The sequence below is a fragment of the Haliaeetus albicilla genome, chromosome W (genome assembly GCF_947461875.1).
Source record: "Haliaeetus albicilla chromosome W, bHalAlb1.1, whole genome shotgun sequence".
Taxonomy (NCBI): Eukaryota; Metazoa; Chordata; class Aves; order Accipitriformes; family Accipitridae; genus Haliaeetus; species Haliaeetus albicilla.
Window position 1 is genome coordinate 19,072,931 of NC_091515.1, and position 12,759 is coordinate 19,085,689.

The following is a 12,759-nucleotide window of genomic DNA, read 5'->3' on the forward strand; positions in this document are numbered from 1 at the left end:
CAATTAATAAATGATGAGACTGAAAAGAAAATCTGTTAGATCTTGCAGAGCAAAAAAACATGTTTCTGACTTTTGCTGCTTTGTAATAGGTGAACAAAAGTCAGCCTGGATGGTGAGAAAAATAATAATTTATTTTTTGTGTGAGTGTGTGTCTGTACAGAAACTGGAGGGATTTTGGTGAAAGATGTTTGGGGGGAGGAATCTATAGAATGTCAAAAGTTCTACAAAACTTCTTTTCTTTTGTTATAAATCATTGCATAGATGTGTCCTGTGCACATTTTTGTAATAGCCCTACATTTTTAATTTAGCATGCAGAAACTCCAGAAGGAGGCAGAAGTCGCATAGGAAAGCATGCTTTTGATTTGGCCTTCTTTCTTTGTTGAAAGGAAGGTTTGATTGGGGGGGGGGGAATTAAGCCAGCGTCACTGAGTTCACTGAAGATGAACCAAAAATAGTGTGCTTTTCATTATAGAGTTGTGAGTTGTTGTTTTTTTCCCGTTACATAGTCTGTATCTGAGCCTGTGTCATTTTCTATTCTCTTAATTTTTTTTGTCCACGATTATTGCATAGGTCAGGGCTGAAGCTTTGCAGTAGGGCAACATCAAGAAATACTGTAGTGTGTAGTGTGCATATAGAAATCTCCCTCTTAATCCAGAACTTTTCATAAACAAATAACGCACTCAAAGAAACTCCAAAATCAAAAGGATAAGTCAAACTTTCTTCTGTTTTATTTAATCTTACCATGTGCCTTTTCTTGCTGATACTTCAAAACAGCTATTTTCTTATACTCCTGCCAGTTTGTTTCAGTACCAACCACTTCTGAGGCAGCTCGAACTCCTTCATATGCTGCCAATATCTCTTTTTCAGTTGGAGTATAGTGAGCCTCGGATCCTCGATATCCCAGATTCCAAAACCCTAGGGGTCAGCATAGAATTACCAAGGGAATTTATTCTTTTATTTTAGCTATGCACATAGTAGTGCCCCAGCCTAATGCATGGGGTACCTCGATATAGAGGAAAGCAGGGTTTATGTATGTTACAATACAGTTGTGTAGACCAATCAAATTTCTCATGTTAAGGTGTGAGCTAATCAGTTACTATTGCTTGCATAATCGGTATATACTTGTCCCATGCGGGATCAATACATGCTTGTCCTGTGCAGGTGGTACAGACATATGGTCAGTGGTGTGTTAATCCTCACTGTTCTAAACTGATGTCCCATGCAGGTGGTGGTGGGGTTTATCCTGGATTCCGGTCGATTGCAGTTCTGGCTGAGGTTATATGCCTGGTTCCATTGAAGGGTTAATCTTCTATTTTTTGTTGTTGGTATGGGATGTTCTCAGCTGGCAAGAGCTGGCTTAGGTTGTGTCTTTTGGTCATGTAGACCCTGAGGTAAAAGCTCATAGTCCCAGGTTGCGTTCATTCTTCTAAGCAAGTTGTATTGCAGTTAGCATCTTGTTTTTCACAGGGGAAAGAATCAGAAGGCAATCACTCACAACCTCCCACAAGCAGGCTGATGCCCAGCCAGTCTCTGACCAACAGCTACCTTAGAATACAACACCCCCGATGTTGTTTTGTTGCTGCTGTGGTTTGTTTGTTTCTTTGGTTTTCTTTTTTTTTTTTTTAATTGAGCTTGAGGTTATTGGTATGGAATACCCCTTTGGCCAATTCAGGTGAGCTGTCACAGCTGTGTCCTCTCCTAACCTCTTGCACACCCCCAGCCCACTCACTGGGGGCAGGGGAGCAGGGTGGGTAAAGTGAGAAACAGAGAAAGCTTTGACCCTATGTAAGGACTATTCAGTAATAGCCAAAACACTGGTGTGTTATCAACAGTGTTTTAGCCATAAATCCAAAACACAGCACCATACAGGCTGCTATGAAGAAAGTTAACTCCATCCCAGCCAGACCCAGTACGTGCTGTCCCTATTTGAATACTGCTTAGGGCTCTCACTGTCTGGTAGCTTTGCCCTGCCAGCACAGCACAACACAGCCTGTGTACCTCCAGATCTCCCTGTGAGAAAAGGAGCTCGCCGCGCTCAGAACCTGCTCCAGCCCCACGCCACAGCCAGGAGCTGCGAAAGCAGCTAGTGGTGGATAACAGCCACCCTGCCTCACCCTTCACCCCTCCTTCGCTACAACCCACCCTTCACAGCAGGTGTGTACCAAGAGAAGGGCGCAGAGGAGTTAAGGCCCTCGCGCATGCGCGCCTCGGCTGCAGAAGCCTCGGTTGCGCCTGCGTGCGCATCGTGGGCAAGATGGTGGTGGGGACATTAGTCCGAGGAAGTGAGTGAGTGAGGGGGTGTGTTTGGGTTGTTGGGTTCATGCGTCTTTGTTCGGGTGTGTCTGAGGGATGTTACTGCCAGGTAGAGGTTGAGCCCATGTAGAAGCTGGTGAGATGGTTGGGGATGCCTGGAGCCTGCTGGAGGGATGAGGAGCTGGGGAGACAGGTCAGGGACTAGCCTTCGCCGATGAGGGAGAGGGGTGGCTGCTGGGCCCTTGCTCCTTATGCGCGACCGGGCCCCCCGGCTGAGGGGCGCCGCCTTTGGCTTTGTGGGTCTGTGGCGGTGGGAGGAATCGGAGGAATCGTGGCGGCGGCGCTGCTGCTGCAGCAGCTACTGGGTGGGGAGAGTGCGTCAGCAGGTGAGTGACTGTCGGTGGAAGAGATGGCCCCTGATGGACACTGCCCGCTTCCCCGGGCAGCAGTCCTTCCCCCTTCGTTCTTGCAAGCAGTACCCGCCAGTGGCAGCCCCCTCCCCCCCCCCCCCCCCCCCCCGCCCTGTCTCCGCTTCTGCCGGCCCTCGCTTCGGATTTATATTATGACTGTCCTTCCCGGGTGCACTGGCTGACACCACGGTAGTTATTCACTAAATGGCCCCTTCAGAAAATGGGCGAGCGAGCTCGTTACTGCGAGGCAGGATGGGGGAAAGATGAGTTTGAACCAGGCATCAGTCTGACAAAGACTTGTGTGTGCTTCTTCCTGAGGCTACCTGCTCCTGTCCCTTGCCTTCTGTTTTTCCGTGGTCTGGCTAGATTGTCATTGTTCTGGGATAGGGGCTGTCTCCTGTGGGTGCTGCCCCTCACGCAGTAGGAGTCTGATCTTGTAGGTGTTAAATAATGAAGCTATTGCTAGCTTTTTAGCTGTAAAATGTGAGTTGACTTTATTTGATCCTTTTATACTTTAAAATTGGACTAGAAGTTTGCAGATATTTGATAACTAAGATACTGCTGGAATACAAAGGCAATAGTAGTAAGGCACACGAACTAGCTTCTCCTGTGAAAAGATATTTATATTTGAAGTCCTTCAACTGCAAAACCTTTCTGTAACTGTTAGATTAGTCTTTGACTTCAAAGCTCTCTGTTAGTAGGGGTTATTTCTTCTGTTATGTTTTCTTCCTATTCTCTTGTAATGAGGGGTGGATCTGTACAAGTGTGTCTGACTACACCCTCAGTTTCTGAAGTAATTCTTGCCTCAAATGCAATTTATAGCTTCAGAAGTGATTGAATGTAAAGCAAAATAATTCAGAATTCTATAAAAGTCAGTTTCATTGTGCAGCTATAGGGGAAGGGAGAAGTGAAGATGCAAGTGTACTAAACTACATAACTGACTTGTCCTCCTGCCACCAATAATAATTATGACCTCTATGATAGATAGTGGCTTGTAAAACTGGGAAGACAGGCCTATTAGTAAAACTGTGGGGGGGGGAAAAAAAAAAACCCCAAACTTTTAACTTTCCTAAAAATAAAATTTCTGCAGAAATTTTGATTTCATGTGTTGGCTCTACCAACTACTAATCAACAAAAGAAGATTTCTGTGTACCAGTGGAGAAGCACATATTTGAAAGCTTTGCTTCAGGAGGTTATGTCTGAATTGATATCACTACTAGAAATAACGCTTTGGTAAGTTAGGACTACTGCAAGGATTGATTAAGATTGTCACTAATTGAAATGACGAAGAAACAGAACTCTTTCTCCTATTGTCTTCAGATGCTGTAATCTTATTTTTAAACTGTTTGACAAAAATTGTATGCCAAATGGTTTTATCCAATCCTAAGCGCTCAAGAAGTATCATTAAAGTGAATGTTATGAGGTGGTTGTAATGCTTCAACTTCCTTGTTATGATGAAGGCTATAGAATATTTCTGCTCAATGAAAAGGACTTTGCAATTACAAGTGCTTACTCTACTTGGATGGTTTCAGTTCCAAAATATAAATTGGTTACTTGGTAAAAAGTATTTATACTTAGTGGTATAATTGGGGGGGGGGGGGGAGAATGAACTAAACTCAGGAAATTCAAATGGTGGCATAGATGATGATTGATTTTTATTTCTATAACAGTGCAGTAGCAAACACTGTGGAGCATAAGAATGTAACTTAGCAAATGTAATGAAATACACGCTCGCGTATGTGAAGTTTTGATACCTAGATATCTGTTACACAATACTTGTCAAGTAACTAAGATAACAAAGTTTCCTTAGAATGTCAAACTAACACCCTCAAGGATGTGCTGTGCTACCATGTGCACAAAACTTTAGATACTGTTTTGGTCAGTACTAGTACTAAACTAATAGCTGTTAGCCCAAGTGAACACCTGTATCTTGCACTTATAGTACCTTATGGATGCTTTCAAAAGATTTTTTTTTAATATATATATACACATATGCATTTGTATATAATTTTTTACTTTTGTAAAGACTTCTAGGTTACTTCTAGAGCCTTCTTATATCTACTTAATCTTTTGGGTGAGGGAGTTGTGTCCTTCCATGATCATATCAATACTAAATAAAACTTTTTTTTAATCCTATAATGATCAAATGGGGGAAAAAACCTAGATCTGGCTAACTTTATTTTGGCTAGACCGAAAATTCTTACTTTGAGTAAAACCAAAATAGTTTGGATTGTCTTATTAGTTAACTTGTCCTGTTTCAGGCAGCTTGGTAACAATAGAACTATTCATACCGGTGTTATGTGCTTTTTGAAATACTTTATGGTAGCAAGTTGTTATGAAGTATCATGACTGGCATGCGAGAGCATACAATTGGTTTAGTATAGTGTGCAAGTTTCTGTTTTTCACCACTGCTATAGAATTTTTCATAGCATTATATGGTAGAAATTAATGAATTCCAGGAAACTCTCTCACCCCATCTGAAACTGAGGCCTTGCCATTCTCCTTTGAGTTGTCCCAATTTAATTTGGACAGTAGAAAGCAATGTCTCTGTGGTGGGTTGACCCTGGCTGGCTGCCAGGTGCCCACCAAAGCCATTCTATCACTCCCCCTCCTCAGCTGGACAGGGGAGAGAAAATATAACAAAGGGCTTGTGGGTCAAGATAAGGACAGGAGAGATCACTCACCAATTACCATCACAGGCAAAACAGACTCAGCTTGGGGAAAATTAACTCAATTTATTACAAATCAACCAGAGTAAGGTAATGAGAAATAAAACCAAATCTCAGAACACCTTCCCTCCACCCCTCCCTTCTTCCCAGGCACAACTTCACTCCAGGATTTCTCTACCAAACCCCCCCAGCGGCACAGGGGGACGGGGAATGGGGTTTACGGTCAGTTCATCACATGTTATTTTCTGCCGCTTCACCCTCCTCAGGGGGAGGACTCATCACACTCTTCCCCTGCTCCAGCATGGGGTCCCATCCATGGGAGACAGTCCTCCACGAACTTCTCCAACGTGGGTCCTTCCCATGGGCTGCAGTTCTTCACGAACTGCTCCAGCATGGGTCCCTTCCATGGTGTGCAGTCCTTCAGGAGCACACTGCTCCAGCGTGGGTCCCCCACGGGGTCACAAGTCCTGCCAGAAAACCTGCTCCGTGGGGTCCTCTCTCCACAGATCCGCAGGTCCTGCCAGGAGCCTGCTCCAGCGCGGGGTTCCCACGGGGTCACAGCCTCCTTCGGGAACCCACCTGCTCTGGCGTGGGGTCCTCCCCGGGCTGCAGGTGGAGATCTGCTCCACCATGGACCTCCCTGGACTGCAGGGGGACAGCCTGCCTCACCATGGTCTTCACCATGGGCTGCAGGGGAATCTCTGCTCCGGCGCCTGGAGCATCTCCTCCCCCTCCTTCTTCACTGACCTTGGTGTCTGCAGGGTTGTTTCTCTTACATGTTCTCACTCCTCTCTCTGGCAGCTGTTTCTCCCCGTCTCAACTTTTTTCCTTCTTAAAAATGTTATCACAGAGGCATTACCACTATTGCTGATTGGCTCAGCCTTGGCCGGTGGCGGGTCCATCTTAGAGCTGGCTGGTATTGGCTCTCTTGGACACAGGGGAAGCTTCCAGCAGCTTCTTACAGAAGCCACCCCTGTAACCCCCCCAGCTACCAAAACCTTGCCACACAAAGCCAATACAGTCTCTCTTCTGTTTCAAACTGCCATGTTTTCACAGTGCATTTCTAGTAGCTTATATGACAATGACTGAATGAGTAATGAATGAATGGACTGAAATTAGATAGATAAAAAACGTGGCAAGTAAAACACATCACTAATCTCATTTTAATGAGGTTATCAGTATTTTGAATGGTAAAATCCTGTGATGCACCTGAATTTAGCTTTTAATGAAGTCTCTATTGTAGGTTTAAAAGAGGCAACCTGACCTTACTAAATGAATGTAGGAGGACTCAGCTTGGAAATGACAATCCAGTAGTTGTAACTAATCTTTGAATGGATCTTCTAGTAGTTTGCTGTTTGAAATCATATTATCTTCATTTATTGCCAATAATGGGAAAGCAAAAGCACTGTATAAACTTAGCTTTGACCCCTGATTCACATACTCAACTTCTGGTGTTCTGCTATTTAATACCACACGCTGCTGGGTTTTTGGTCCTAATTAATTTGGATTACGACTATAAATACCAGTTTACTAAAATAGTGTTAAAAACCTGTGATAGTGACTTCAATAGCAACTGATGCTGTGCTGTTGTAGAATTCTATTTTAATTGTTGGATAGTAATAACTCAGTTTTAGTTGAAAGCTTGCATCAGGTGTAGCTGGAGGATGAAGCCACTAGGCAATAAGCATTCACTCAATGTCAGAGGCCTATATTGAGTGGGGGGTGCTATTTTCTGTTAAAGCTTATGGGAGAGGTAGGCAGTCGGAAAATTTAAAGAACGGTACTTGCTTTCTTATCTGCATGTGCTACTATAATAGTACCTCTGATACTATTTGCTGGACATAGTCACAAGGCTAGTCTATGCTAATTTGACTTGACAGCCAAAGATTAATAGGGTTCTATGAGTATGTTCGTCTTCATTAGAGGCTGATTGTTTAATGTTAATTATTGCTAGTGGAAGTAAGAAAGTTCAAAAGTATGAATGCTTTGAGACTAGAGATAATTTATTTTTGCCTTTGTCATGTGGATTTTCACAAGGTGAGGAGTAAAATTCAGTATACAAGAACATATTTTTAAACTAGTTAATATAGTTGTATTAGAGCATGAATAGTTTGACTCCTATTGTAACAGTAAGGTAAAACACTAAAGTTTGAGGCTAAATAGCATTTTGAAGTATTGTTCATAAGTGTAATGCTATTTTTTTTAGGGATGCCTTTTTATCTCAAATTGATAGAACTATTAATCTCTAATAGAAGAATAGGCCTTACTTAGGTGGACTTGATAATTCAGCTTAAAAAGGATTTAGGTTTATGTGAAATAGGACAACAATGCTTCTGTTAATGCTGTGAGTTTATTATTTTTTTTCCCCTCAGATATGAACTCTTTATTCTTATCCTGTAGTAGAATGCCAGTGGCACAATAAAACATCGCTCAAGGCTTAGTTCATGAGATTAAATCGTTTGTGTGAAAGTTGCACGCTTTCTGGAAAGCAGAGATCAATAAAATCTTTATTTGTGCAGTTAATGCTATGAGTGTTGTTTCCTTCAAATAGATTCTGAAAGGTGCTGAGTTTCACAAAACTTAATTTGGCTGTTAGCAGATTGGTCTTTTCGTAGTAACTGGTGTGTGGAGCGGACTGGAAGGAAACTAGAACTTCTCATTGTTGTATGACAGGAATGCAAAGAAACCCTGAAAGCATAAATTGTGAGTTGACTCTCCCTTTATTAATGGAAAAGGTTCTTGGGGTCACACAAGCTTCCCCCCCCCCCCCCCCCCAAAAAAAAAAACCACCAACCCTGCTGTGGTGATCCCACATAGCTGATGCCCTTTAAGTTAAGAGTGTTTAAACTAAGCAATGTTTTTCTTGGTCATGTATATAAATAAAAATATACATGAGAGCCTGGTGTGTTTAAATTTTATATAGAAATTTAGTTACCTTGCACGTGTTGTCATCAGCTCCCCCCCTTTCAGTTAAGTTGGTCATATAAAGAGTTTTATGACTTCATCATGTTTGGCTGCTATTTCTTGGAGTAAGATTTTTCAGCTTTTTTGTTTATACTGTAAATTGAATTAAATTGATCAATAACAAGTATTTCCCTCAAGCGCACCCCCACCCCCCCCAATTAGTTTTGTTACAGGCTCTACTGGAGTTTGCATTTATATTGCAAACTTACTGTTTAGATAGTGGGATGACTTTTATCAAATAAAATTATTTGAATGCCTGAGTAAGTGTGTCGGGATGGGACTTGCAGCTATTAGATTGAAATTGATTCCTCTTTCTCATTTTGGTTTATCTCATTTATGAGTTTCTTTTCTTGCTATGCAGTTGAGAACTGATTTCTGGGAATATGGGAAGATAAGTATTAGAGGAAATAAATATGTTGTGGACTGAGGCTCTCTGGTTATGTAAACAAGAACTGAGGTTCAAGCATGGTGATGAAATCAAAAGTACCGTAATATTAAACGTATCCCTATAGCTTTAGTAGAAACCTGTTTGGTCACGGACTTTGTGTTCTGGTGTATATACCTGAACAGATCTCGATCCATATTGCCACTTCTGTTATCCTTGGAGAAATAGTAATCTTGAGTCATAGGGTCAAATTGTTATACGTGAGAACTATTACTAGGAGTCTGCCTATCTTAGTAGCTTTATGTAAAATGGCTTTGTATTGTAATTATTTCCACAAAAATGTAGGTTATTAATAAAAACAAGGAAACGTGGCACATAGTGAGCAGAGATATTTTGTTGCAAAGAGGGTTTCTTGTTTGTGTTTTTATGAGGTTTTTCATAACTAGTCTTCATAAAAAATGTGCAGCTTTCTCTGTTTAGGATAATTAATAATTTTCTTCTTTATAATATACCAATTATAACTATGGTTGTCCTGTCTGTTATAAGAAGCTGTTACTGCACTGTGGGTGTAAGGTTCTTGCTCACAATGTCTTATCTTGCAGCTGTTATTTGCTCTTGGAACAGACTGATTTGCCAACCTTGTGCTGTTTGATATGAATACTGTTACCTTTCATGCCAGTTGTGCTTGGATTTGGAGGAGAATCTAAGGAAAGCTGTTGATGGTTAAAGGAGTAGTTATATGCTGTAATTAACAGAAACAGAGTAGGGTGCTGCAGAACAAGCTATATTGAAAAGTTGAGGGGAGTGAATATCTGTACTTATATCAGTGGTTTCTTGGTTTTGGGGTTTTAGTTATTCCTTCTTTAAGGTAGACTCAAAGGCTGAACTTACATCTGCTCCTTTATAATAGCATATACTCGTACAGGTTGTAAGAGGACTATATATTGAAATGACTTTGTTCACATATGCGAATTCTGTGTTGCAAAATTGGATAATCTTTTTCCATGGATATTCTGTACTTTTTTAATATATAAACTACTTGCATATTAAATGCAAATTCTAGGAAGTCCTTATTGTGTGTTTAACACTAATGTACCTTTCTTTGTGTATTGGGTCTGGCTGAGATGGAGTTAACGCTCCCCATAGCAGCCCTCATAGTGCTGTGCTCTGCATCAGTAGCTAGAAAGGTGTTGATAGCACACCAGTGTTTTGGCTACTGCTGAGCAATGCTGGCACAGCATCAAGGCTGTCTCTCCAACATTTTTGCCCCCCCCTCAACAGCAGGCTGGGGCAGGTCAAGATCTTGGGAGGGGACATAACCAGGACAGCTGACCTAAACTAACCAAACAGATATTCCATACCATATGACGTCAGCTCAGATATAAAAGCTAAGTAAAGGGAGACGGAAGGGGGGCATTTTTGTCTTCCGGAGCAACCACTACACGTACTGAAGCCCTGCTTCCCGAGAAGCGGCTAGACATCGCCTGCTGATGGGAAGTAGAGAATAACATCATTTGTTTTTTCTTTGCTTTTGCGCGTGCGACCTTTGCTGGTGTCAGGGAAGCAGCTGAAAAGACTGTGATGGGTTAACCCTAGCTGGATGCCAGGTGCCCACCAAAGCTGTTCTATCACTCCCCCATCCTCAGCTGGACAGGGGAGAGAAAAATATAACAAAAAGCTTGTGGGTTGAGATAAGGACAGGAGAGATCATTCGCTAATTACCATCACAGGCAAAACAGACTCAGCTTGGGGAAAATTAACTCAATTTATTACAAATCAACCAGAGTAAGGTAATGAGAAATAAAACCAAATCTCAGAACACCTTCCCTCCACCCCTCCCTTCTTCCTGGGCACAACTCCACTTCCGGATTCTCTACCAAGCCCCCCAGCGGCACTGGGGAATGGGGTTTACGGTCAGTTCATCACATGTTATTTTCTGCCGCTTCACCCTCCTCAGGGGGAGGACTCATCACACTCTTCCCCTGCTCCAGCATGGGGTCCCTCCCATGGGAGACAGTCCTCCACGAACTTCTCCAACGTGGGCCCTTCCCACGGGCTGCAGTTCTTCACGAACTGCTGCAGCATGGGTCCTTTCCATGGTGTGCAGTCCTTCAGGAGCACACTGCTCTAGCGTGGGTCCCCCACGGGGTCACAAGTCCTGCCAGAAAACCTGCTCCGTGGGGTCCTCTCTCCACAGATCCGCAGGTCCTGCCAGGAGCCTGCTCCAGCATGGGGTTCCCATGGGGTCACAGCCTCCTTCGGGAACCCACCTGCTCCTGCGTGGGGTCCTCCACAGGCTGCAGGTGGAGATCTGCTCCACCGTGGACCTCCATGGACTGCAGGGGGACAGCCTGCCTCACCATGGTCTTCACCATGGGCTGCAGGGGAATCTCTGCTCCGGCGCCTGGAGCATCTCCTCCCCCTCCTTCTTCACTGACCTTGGTGTCCGCAGGCTTGTTTCTCTTACATGTTCTCACTCCTCTCTCTGGCTGCCGTTTCCGTCCCAGCAACTTTTTTCCTTCTTAAAAAATGTTATCACAGAGGTGTTACCACTATTGCTGATTGGCTCGGCCTAGGCCGGTGGCGGGTCCATCTTAGAGCTGGCTGGTATTGGCTCTCTTGGACACAGGGGAAGCTTCCAGCAGCTTCTTACAGAAGCCACCCCTGTAACCCCCCCTGCTACTAAAACCTTGCCACACAAAGCCAATACACTTTGGACATGTGTGAGAGTATATGAACAATGTTTTGGGAAATAAATTTACTGTGTTGATCCCCACTTAGTTGCCTTGGAATTCAGTATTTCAGAGACAAGACTCATAGTTCCTAACTTCTAAAAGAAATTTTATTTGCACATAACAGTACTGTCCTGGACTGTAGTAACTTTCTTATTATAGGAATGAAGCTTTTCTGAGGGCTATGGTATAAGAATTTGAGCAGGTTATGTTCATGTTGTACAAGAATCAATCATGACTTGTTATCCTAATAGATACTTTAATGATCAAGGTTTCTTCCAATAGTGTGGAATAACAGCTTTTATTTGAATAACTGCTGTTAGACTGCTTGAAATACAGAAACATTTTTTGCATTTAAAAAAACCCCAACCCTTCTAGAATAAAAAAAAAGCATATTTCTGATTTATGTAATAATGCAATCCATTCCTTGCTGACTTGAACCATCTGAAAATAGAATATTAGAAAGCATAATTTTTAACTGTAGCAGTCTTAATCAGCACTTCTATCGGCAACAGTTACCTCCATTGCTTTGCGTATGTATAATGTCCCTTGGAATAGGGTAAGACTTGTTCAACTGTGAAACAAGACATACCTTCTGAAAATGGAGCAAAATAGTTTAATCAAACAAGTTCAAAATCTTCTGTTTAGTGTGTACAGTATCTGAATAAAAACAGAGTTAATCAGTGGCTCATTGGAGACCAGTTATAGCAGGGCTCTCTTAAAGGATTTAAATTCTGATATGTCTTGCACAGAATTTCCCCTTTGCCTCAAGTTGCTAGCATATCAATATAATATTGTTGATGTTTATTTGTCTTGGTTTATGCTAATCAGAATAAATCTCTTCTGTAGTTTCTAAAACCCCGTATCAGTATCAGATGCATTTTGAAAATTAAACGTTTTTTGGTTTTGCAAAATTTTTTGGTCCTCATGTTGGTGTTGATGGCTGCAAAGGTAGGGGAAGTCACAAATTTGAATCACTAGCAGTTATAAACTATTCAGTAAAATTTCATAGAATCATAGAGGTTGGAAAAGACCCTTAAGATCATTGAGTCCAACCGCTAACCTAACACTACCCAGTCTACCACTAAACCATGTCCCTAAGCGCCATGTCTACACATCTTTTAAATACCTCCAGGGATGGTGACTCAACCACTGCCCTGGGCAGCCTGTTCCAATGCTTGCCAACCCTTTTGGTGAAGAAATTTTTCCTAATATCCAATCTAAATCTCCCCTGGCGCAACTTGAGGCCATTTCCTCTTGTCCTATCACTTGTTACTTGGGAGAAGAGACCCAGACCCACCTCACTACAACCTCCTTTCAGGTAGTTGCAGAGAGCGATAAGGTCT

General features: G+C 42.6%; 1 protein-coding gene across 2 annotated transcripts in view; it reads left to right on the forward strand.

Annotated features, from left to right (window-relative positions):
- Positions 1-2,213: 2,213 nt before the first annotated feature.
- LOC138683431 (adenomatous polyposis coli protein-like) overlaps positions 2,214-12,759 on the forward strand; it is a 148,769-nt gene continuing 138,223 nt past the window's right edge. Inside the window, exon 1 of one of the 2 annotated variants that reach the window (XM_069775168.1) lies at positions 2,214-2,282. The gene's annotated coding sequence lies outside the window, so the exon portion shown is untranslated. The remainder of the gene's footprint in view (positions 2,283-12,759) is intronic. The other variant, XM_069775166.1, reaches the window with a different exon arrangement.